The following is a 10032-nucleotide window of genomic DNA, read 5'->3' on the forward strand; positions in this document are numbered from 1 at the left end:
CCCTGCCCGGCCCATAACCCTTGACTCCCTTAACATTCAAAAATCTGTTTATCTCCACATTAAATATATTCAATGGCCCAGCCTCGAAGTTCTCTGGGGTAGAGAATTCCAAAGATCCTCTGAGAGAAGCATTTCCCCCTCATCTCCGTTTTAAATGGACGACTCCTTATTCTGAAACTCTGCCCCCTAGTTCTAGATTCCCCCACGAGGAGAAACATCCTCTCTGCATCTACCCTGTCAAGCCCCCTCAGAATCTTATATGTTTTAATAAGATCACCTCTCATTCTTCTAAACTCCAATGAGTACAGGCCCAACCTGCTCAACCTTTCTTCATAAGTCAACGCCTTCATCTCAGGAATCAACCTCGTGAACTTTCTCTGAACTGCCTCCAATGCAAGTCTATCACTCCTGGTACGTAACTGACCCAGCCTGGCGTCCAACTGCATTTTGAACCCCCCCCCTCTAATGTTTTTGACTCCATTACCTTACTTGGTAGATTATCACACACAGTTATCATTTGACAGAAGATCTAAGATCTGTTTAAAATTTTCTTCTCACTGAAGATTGACATCATTGTGTCAGCCAATGAGTTGGAGGCAGGGACGGAACTTGAGAGTCTCCGAACTCCTGCCCGAAACTACAGCAGACAGTCTCCTGAGTAAAACACTGGTTCGGCTGCTACTGGAGTATTGTGTCCAATTCTGGGCACCGCACTTTGGGAAGGTGTGACGGCCTTTGTAATGTATTTGCTTCATGGGTTCTTTGCTCAAGAATTCATAGCAACACTTTGCTATTAAGAACTAGTTGGTTTATTAGCAAAAGGTTTAACAATCACACTACACATTACTGGTTCATTCACCAGGCTCACAACCAGCTGCCTCGTCGTGGATCCCCTGAACCCAACTGGCTGGGGTTTTATTGAGTCTTGTGAACATCTCGTGACTGGCTAACCGACTCTCAATTCAACAGCTCTACAACTATTTTTTGGGGGTAAAACGTAAAATCAAGTGCCCCCTTTTAAAATTTGGTTGCCGGGGGTGATGATGCACTCCAGTCCATCTGGCAGCCACCTCTTGCGGAAGGCCACAAGCGTGCCGGTGAATACTGTGTGCTTCATCTCCACGGACACCCTGGTGTGAACGCAACCACGGAAGAGAGGCAGGCAGTTGGGCTCAACGACCCCCTTGATTGCCCGCTGCCTGGAACGGGTGATGGCCACCTTGGCCAGGCCCAGGAACAGTCCTACGAGGAGGCCTTCCGACCTGCCTGCTCCCTTCTTAGGCGTTAAGTAAATGCAAGTCTTTCTTTCCCTCACTCTCTCTGACAGATAAAGGGTGCCAGACTAGCTGTAACTAGTTGCTCAAAGTTTCTGGAGTGGGACTTGAACCAACAACCATCTGACTCAGAGGCGAGAGTGCCACCCACTGAGCCACAACTGACACCTCAACAGCTCTACAAACCTGTGAGCATACTCGCAAGTGCATACATTTCAGCCTCAGAGAGGGTGCAGAAAAGATTTACGAGAACGGTTCCAGGGATGAGGGAGTTCAGTTACGTGGAAAGACTGGAGAAGCTGGGGTTGTTCTCCTCGGAGCAGAGAAGGTTGAGAGGAGATTTGATCAAGGTGTTCAAAATCATGAGGGGACTGGACAGAGTAGATGAAGAGAAACTGTTCCCATTGGCGGAAGGGTCAAGAACCAGAGGTCACAGATTTAAGGTGATGGGCAGAAGAACCAAAGGCGACATGAGGGAAAACTGGTTTACGCAGCGAGTGGTTAGGATCTGGAATGCACGGCCTGAAAGGCTGGTGGAGGCAGACTCAATCGCAGCTTTCAAAAGTGAATTGGATAAGGACCTGAAGGAAAAAAATTTGCAGGGCTACGGGGAAAGGGCGGAGGGAGTGGGACTGGCTGAGGAGCTCTTGCCGAGAGCCGGCACGGGCTCGACGGGCCGAATGGCCTCCTTCTGTGCTGTAACCATTCTATGGGCTAGACTTTCCTTGGACTGCCGGATTGTTGCCCAAAAAGACAACTAAGATTCTTCAAATAATGCCAGTGAAAAATTCCATTAAAAAAGGGGGAAAAAGTACTGGCCAGCGAATAAATGGAATCTTATACATGGATTCTTGGTGGTTTCTCAGCGGTTAAAAGCGAAACTTGGCAAAACGGGCGGTTCTTACAGAATGGCCGGTAAGTATTTAAAATTTAGACCGAGGCTGCGGTTGGGCCTAGGGAGGGGGGAAAAGTCAAAAAAAATTTTTTCAATGAAACAAAAAAATTAAAATTTAGAAAACATTCTCAAGACCCTTTTTAACTTAATCGTCGTGAAAGAATTTTAAGATAATTGTAAAAAAAACCTTTAACTTGTCTTTCTTTGCAGGGTACTCATCTTCTCTGCTTCTGAGGCAGTCCCTCGTATCGAGGATGACTTGCTCCCACACCAAAAAGGGACGAGTTCACAGATGTTTCAATGAGGGAGCTGATATTCCAGATCCCGAACTACATATTGAAGGGTAGAAGGTGCCTGGGCATTGGATTTTTTTTAACGTGCGGTGGTCGTTTTTTTTCCCGGCAGCTTTTCGTGGCCGTTTTTTCCGATCTTACGTACGGGTCCCCGTTGAGGCAAAACTTGAATGGTGGCGGTTTCCTCGGCAGTGCATGCGGGCAGTCTGCTCCCCAGCGGTATTTTGAAAATGTCGGCCTGACTCTTTAAAAAATGAAGCGGCAAACTTTCGCCGGGTGGGTTTCTGCCGAAACAAGAGCTGTACCGCCGAGAAAACCACCAGAAATGAAGAGGAAAGTCTAGCCCTCTCAGGGAGACTCTAAAGCAGGATGATTTCTCCAGCAAATTGTGGTGAAGTGGTGGATAGTTGCACAACACAAATTATTTGCATAAAATTAATCCAGGTCATGACGGGGGAATTACTTAATCATCACCATTCTGCTCTGGACCTGTGGTGCCACGATATGTAGCCTTTAAAATTTATGTTCTCTCCTCCTGAGAATCAGAGGACACAGCCTGCGATTGAAGAGGGTAGATTCTAAGCTAATCTGTGGAAACAATATTTCAATGAGCGAGATGGTCAATCTATGGAACAAGCTCCCTAGCGACATGCTGGAAGCATTTAGTATCAATTCATCAGTCCACAGTACTCTCCTGGTGCATTTCTAATAACTTTGAATCCCATTTGCTGACAAGAACCTGCCTCGTTCCTTCTTGCAACTCTTGAGATTTCTTTCCCCACGCACTTCATCATCATCATAGGCAGTCCCTCGGAATCGAGGAAGACTTGCTTCCACTCTAAAAGTGAGTTCTCAGGTGACTGTACAGTCCAATACAGGAATTACAGTCTCCGTCACTGGTGGGGCAGACAGTGGTTGAAGGAAAGGGTGGGTGGGGAGTCTGGTTTGCCGCACGCTCCCTCCGCTGCCTGCGCTTGCTTTCTGCATGCTCTCGGCGACGAGACTCGAGGTGCTCAGCGCCCTCCCGGATGCACTTCCACACACTTACCACGCTTTTAGCAAATCTGTTCCTGCTGCAGTTCCAATGATCTTTTGTTGACCTAATTTGTTTAAAATGACCCCTTGTGCTTCAATTCTATGCACGGCACAAAAGCTTAACTTGGATCCAATTGGTCCAAACCTTTCACAATTTAAAAACTTAAGAACATAAGAGATAGGAGCAGGAGTAGTCCATTCGATCCCTGGAGTCTGCTCCGCCATTCAGTAAGATCATGGCTGATCTTCTACCTCCACTCTGCCTTCCCATATCCCTTGATTCCCCAAAATTTCCAAAAATTTATAGATCTCTGTGTTGAATATACTCAACAACTGAGCCACCACAGCTCTCCCCAGGATAGAGAATTCCAACGATTCACTTCCCGTTCTAGCATGTCCCCTCTCATTCCTCTCTTTTCAGGAGACAAATGACCCAGGTGGTCAATAATTCCTCACATGACATTCCCTTAAATTCTGCGTGCCTCCTGCAATAACTAAATATCCTTCTTGAAATAGGGGGACCAAAGCTGCATGCAGTACTCCAGATGTGGTCTCACCAAGGCCAAATATAGTTTTAAAATGACCTCTCTGGATTTATATGTTATACCCCTTGCTATAATATTGTCAGTGTTCTCGATCAGGCCAACATCCCCAGCATCGAAGCACTGACCACACTCGACCAGCTCCGTTGGGCGGGTCATATTGTTCGCATGCCTGACACGAGACTCCCAAAGCAAGCGCTCTACTTGGAACTTCTACACGGCAAGCGAGCCCCAGGTGGGCAGAGGAAACTTTACAAGGACACCCTCAAAGCCTCCCTAATAAAGTGCAACATCCCCACCGGCACTTGGGAGTCCCTGGCCAAAGACCGCCCTAAGTGGAGGAAGAGCATCCGGGAGGGCGCTGAGCACCTTGAGTCTCGTTGCCGAGAGCATGTAGAAATCAAGCGCAGGCAGCGGAAAGAGCATGCGGCAAGCCAGACTCCCCACCCACCCTTTCCTCCAACCACTGTCTGCTCCACCTGTGACAGAGACTGTAATTCCCGTATTGGACTGTTCAGCCACCTGAGAACTCACTTTTAGAGTGAAAGCAGGTCTTCCTCGATTTCGAGGGACTGCCTATGATGATGATGATATGCATTCGAACCATGTGTTTGATTATTTTTAACAGCCTTGAAAGCATGGTTTTACTGACCTGTCCACTAAACAACAAAAACAACCTGTATTTATCTAGCGCCTTTAACATAATAAAACCTCCTGAGGCGCTACACAGGAGCGTTATAAAACAAAATTTGACACCGAGCCACATAAGGAGGGAGGTATTAGTTTAGATGGCCAAAAGCTTGGTCAATGAGGTAGATTTTAAGGAGCATCTTAAAGGAGGGGAGAGAGGCGGAGAGGTTTAGGGAGGGAGTTCCAGAACCGAGGGCCTCGTCAGCTGAAGGCACGGCCGCCGATGGTGGAGCAATTATAATCAGGGATGCGCAAGAGGCCAGAATTGGAAGGAGTGCAGATATCTCGAGGGGTTGTGGGACTGGAGGAGTTTACAGAGATAGGGAGGGGTGAGGCCACGGATGGAGATGAAAATGAAGGTGAGAAGTTTGAAATCGAGGTGTTACCTAACTGGGAACCGATGTAGGTCAGCAAGAATAGGGGTGATGGGTGAACGGGACTTCATGCGAATTAGGACATGGGCAGCAGAGATTTGGATGACTTCAAGTTTACGGCAAGTAGAAAGTCAGGAGTGCATTGGAATAGTCAAGTCTAGATGTAACAAAGGCATGGATGAGGGTTTCAACAGCGAGTGAGCTGAGGCAGAGACAAAGTCGGGCGATGGTCCAGAGTGATCTCTCCTGCTCCGATATCTCAAGTGCATTCCCATTTAGCACACAATCCACTTCAATCTTCCCTCTGACAAATCTCATCTCCTAACATTTCCCTATATTAAATTACATCTGCAATTTCTCTGCCCACTGATTGAATTTGTCAAGATTCTTTTGAATTTGTGCACATTGGTGTTCATCACTTGCCTCTGCTCCCAATTTGGCAGCGTCTGCAAGTCTTTCCTCGAAATCATTTTTAAACAACTGCAGCTAAAACACTGTCTGATAAGTACTCGCGTGGAGCGCCTTGGGACGTTTAAAGGCGCTGTATAAATGTAGGTTGTTGTTGTAGTGAGGAGTGTGTTACATAATGGGTAACACATAGTGAGGCTTGTGGAAAATTGCCCATGTATGTCCTGTCCACAAAGAGCCTAACCAATTTAGCCCGGTCAATTTGTGTCCGATCACCCTGCTCTGGATCATCAGCAAATTGATGCAAGGATTTATCAACAGTGCTGGCATGCCGCACTTACTCAACAATAACCTGCTCACTGATGCTCAGTTTGGGTTCCACAAGGAGCACTCGACTCTTGACCTCATTATAGCCTTGGTCCAAACATGGACAAAAGAGCTGAATTCCAGAGGTGAGGTGAGAATCACTGCTCTTGATATCAAGGCAGCATTTGACCCAGTGTGGCATCAAGGAGCCCTAATAAAATCGATGTCAATGGGAATCAGGGGGAAAACTCTCCAATGACTGGAGTCCTACCTAGCACAAAGGAAGATGGTTGTGGTTGTTGGAGGGCAATCATCTCACTCCAGGACATCGCTGCTGGAGTTCCTCGGGGCAGTGTCCTAGGCCCAACCATCTTCAGCTGCTTCATCAATGACCTTCCCTCCATCATAAGGTCAAAAGTGGGGATGTTCGCTGATGATTACACAGTGTTCAGTTCATAAGAACATAAGAACATAAGAAATAGGAGCAGGAGTCGGCCATTTGGCCCCTCGAGCCTGCTCTGGCATTCAATAAGATCATGGTTGATCTGATCATGGACTCAGCTCCACTTCCCTGCCTGCTCCCCATAACCCTTTACTCCCTTATTGTTCAAAAATCTGTCTATCTCTGCCTTAAATATATTCAATGACCCAGCCTCCACAGCTCTCTAGGGCAGAGAATTCCATAGATTTACAACCCTCTGAGAGAATAAATTTCTCCTCATCTCAGTTTTAAATGAGACTATGTCCCCGAGTTTTAGTTTCCCCTATTAGTGGAAATATTCTCTCTGCATCCACCTTGTCGAGTCCCCTCATCACCTTGTATGTTTCGATAAGATCACCTCTCATTCTTCTGAACTCCACTGTGTATAGGCCCAACCTACTCAACCTATCGTCATAAGTCAACCCCCTCATCCCCGGAATCAACCCAGTGAACCTTCTCTGAACTGCCTCCAACGCAAGTATATCCTTCTTTAAATACCGAGACCAAAACTGTGCACAGTACTCCAGGTGTGGCCTTAGCAAGTCATTAATTTAGATTGTAAATAATTAAGAACCCTGCACTGATCCCTGCGGATTCCATTCTCAAACCCTCAGATAATGAAGCAGTCCGTGCCCGCATGCAGCAAGACCTGGACGAGATTCAGGCTTGGGCTGATAAGAGCCAAGTATCATTCGCGCCAGGCAAGTGCCAGGCCAATGACTATCTCCAACAAGGGAGAGTCTAACCACCTCCCCTTAACATTCAATTGCATTACCATCGCCAAATCCCCCACCATCAACAAGTAGACACCTCAAGTCGCTGGAGAAATACCACCAACGATGTCTCCGCAAGATCCTGTAAATCCCCTGGGAGGACAGACACACCAACATTAGAGTCCTTGATCAGGCCAACACCCCCAGCATCGAAGTACTGATCACACACGATCAGCTCCGCTGAGCAGGCCACATTGTTCGCATGCCAGTCACGAGACTCCCAAAGCAAGCGCTCTACTCGGAGCTCCTGCACGACAAATGAGCCAAAGGTGGGCAGAGGAAACCTTCTTCATAAAGTGCAACATCCCCACTGACACCTGGGAGTTCCTGGCTAAAGACCGCCCTAAGTGAAGGAAGAGCATCTGGGAGGGCGCTGAGCACCTCGAGTCTCGTCGCCGAGAACATGCAGAAAACAAGCGCAGGCAGCGGAAGGAGCGTGCAGCAAACCAGACTCCCCACCCACCCTTTCCTTCAACGACTGTCTGTCCCATTTGTGACAGGAACTGTGGCTCTGGTATTCGACTGTTCAGTCACCCAAGACCTCATTTTAAGAGTGGAAGCAAGTCCTCCTCGATTCCGAGGGACTGCCTATGATGATGGGGAGCAGCATTGAACAGAAATTCATCTGGACCAGCCACATAAGTGCCGTGGCTACGAGAGCAAGCCAGAGGCTGGGTATTGTGCAGTGACTGGCTCACCTCCAGACACTGCTCTTCACTCAGGCCTCCACCTAAAATGATGATGTCACCGTGACCCGATCTGCATATTTAAAGAAGGACCCCTCTTCCTTCCTGCGGGTGTCCCTTTCGCCTGCTCAAAAGAGCAGGTTAAGGTCGATCCATGGCCGGAAGGCGGCGCCATCAGTGGAAGTAAGTAACTGGCCTTATTCTAACTGACACCCTCTCCCTTCTCTTCTTAGGCAGAGTTCTCAGGTGACTGATGAGACCAATGCGGGATCTACAGTCTCTGTCACAGGTGGGGCAGACGGTGGTTGGAGGGACGGGTGGGTGGGGGTGCTTGGATTGTCGTGCGCTCCTTCCGCTGTTTGTACTTGGCTTCCACGTGCTCCCGACGAAGAGACCCGAGGTGTTCAGTACCTTCTCGGATGCTCCTCCTCCACTTTGAGTAGTTTTGGGCCAGGGGTTCCCAGGTGTCGGTGGGGATGTTACATTTTTTCAAGGAGGATTTGAGGGTGTCCTTGAAGCGTTTTCTCTGCCCTATTGGGGCTCGCCTGCCACGTTCGAGCTTGGAGTAGAGTGCTTGTTTCAGGAATCTAGTGTTGGGCATGCGGGCAATGTAGCCCATCCAACGGAGCTGGTCGAGCGTGGTCAGTGCTTCGATGCTGGGAATGTTGGCCTGAGCAAGAACACTGATGTTGTTGGGCCTATCCTGCCAATGGATTTGCAAGATTTTGCGGAGGCAGCGTTGGTGGTGCTTATCCAGTGCTTTGAAGTGTCTACTGTATATGGTCCAAGGCACACTGTACATAGTTCAAGTCTCTGAAGCATATAGGAAAGCGGGAATCACTACTGCTCTGTAGATCATGAGCTCGGTGCCGGGTTTGAGATCCTGATCTTCGATCACTCACTTCCTCAGGTGAACCCCCACCCCCCCAAGTTCTCACCAGGTGGGAAGCAGTTAAAATCGGGACCAAAGCTAAATAGGCACCATTCACAAATCATTGAACGGTGAAGGGCAAATTTCCTCAGGGATTCTCGTGCTGCACTGCCGTCATTTCAGCGGGAAATACCGCGTACGTGTACGCCGCCAAAGTTACAGCGGCGCGACGTCAGAAGCCCTGAGGAAATTTGACAAAACACCCTGCCCTTTGAGTCAATCTTCACTGATGGCTACTCTTCATCTGAAATCAGAGTCTGAAGATCTCATCATTTCGCTGAAGGAAGACAACAAGCGTCAATCTGGTGACGGTTACGTTGACGACTCTACTTGTAGCACAGCCCTCATGCACATTGTAATGTAGGCTCCTGTGAGTATGCTCACAAGTTGGTAGAGCTGTTGCACTGTGAGTGGCTTAGCCAGTCACGTGATGTTCACACGACTCAATAAAACCCCAGCCAGTTGGGTTCGGAGGATCCACGATGAGGCAGGTGGTTGTGAGCCTGGTGGATGAACTGGAAACATGTAGCGTGATTGATAAACCTTTGCTAATAAACCATCATCATCATCATCATCATCATCATAGGCAGTCCCTCGAAATCGAGGAAGACTTTCTTCCACTCCAAAAGTGAGTTCTCAGGTGACTGAACAGTCCAATACGGGAATTACAGTCTCTGTCACAGGTGGGACAGACAGTGATTGAAGGAAAGGGTGGATGGGACAGGTTTGCCGCACACTCCTTCCGCTTCCTGCGCTTGGTTTCTGCATGCTCTCGGCGACGAGACTCGAGGTGCTCAGTGCCCTCCCGGATGCTCTTTCTCCACTTAGGGCAGTCTTTGGCCAGGGACTCCCAGGTGTCGGTGGGGATGTTGCACTTTATCAGGGAGGCTTTGAGGATGTCCTTGAAATGTTTCCTCTGCCCACCTGGGGATCGCCTGCCGTGTAGGAGTTCCGAGTAGAGCATTTGCTTTGTGAGTCTTGTGTCGGGCATGCGGACAATGTGGCCCGCCCAACGGAGCTGGTCGAGTGTGGTCAGTGCTTCGATGCTGGGGATGTGGGCCTGATCGAGAACACTGATGTTGGTGCGTCTGTCCTCCCAGGGGATTTGCAGGTTCTTGTGGAGACATCATTGGTGGTATTTCTCGAACTAGTTCTTAATAGCAATGTGTTGCTATGAATTCTTTAGCAAAGAACCCATGAAGCAAATACATTACACACATAGAAAACATCCAGGATTTGTGCAAGATCACAGGCACTCACCTCACTTGAAGGCTGCTCCACAGGAAGGACATCTGCCAGTGACTTTTTATTATTTCACTTTTTTAATTCATTCCTGGTATATGG

Source organism: Pristiophorus japonicus, chromosome 3 (assembly GCF_044704955.1).
Source record: "Pristiophorus japonicus isolate sPriJap1 chromosome 3, sPriJap1.hap1, whole genome shotgun sequence".
NCBI classification, from domain to species: Eukaryota; Metazoa; Chordata; class Chondrichthyes; family Pristiophoridae; genus Pristiophorus; species Pristiophorus japonicus.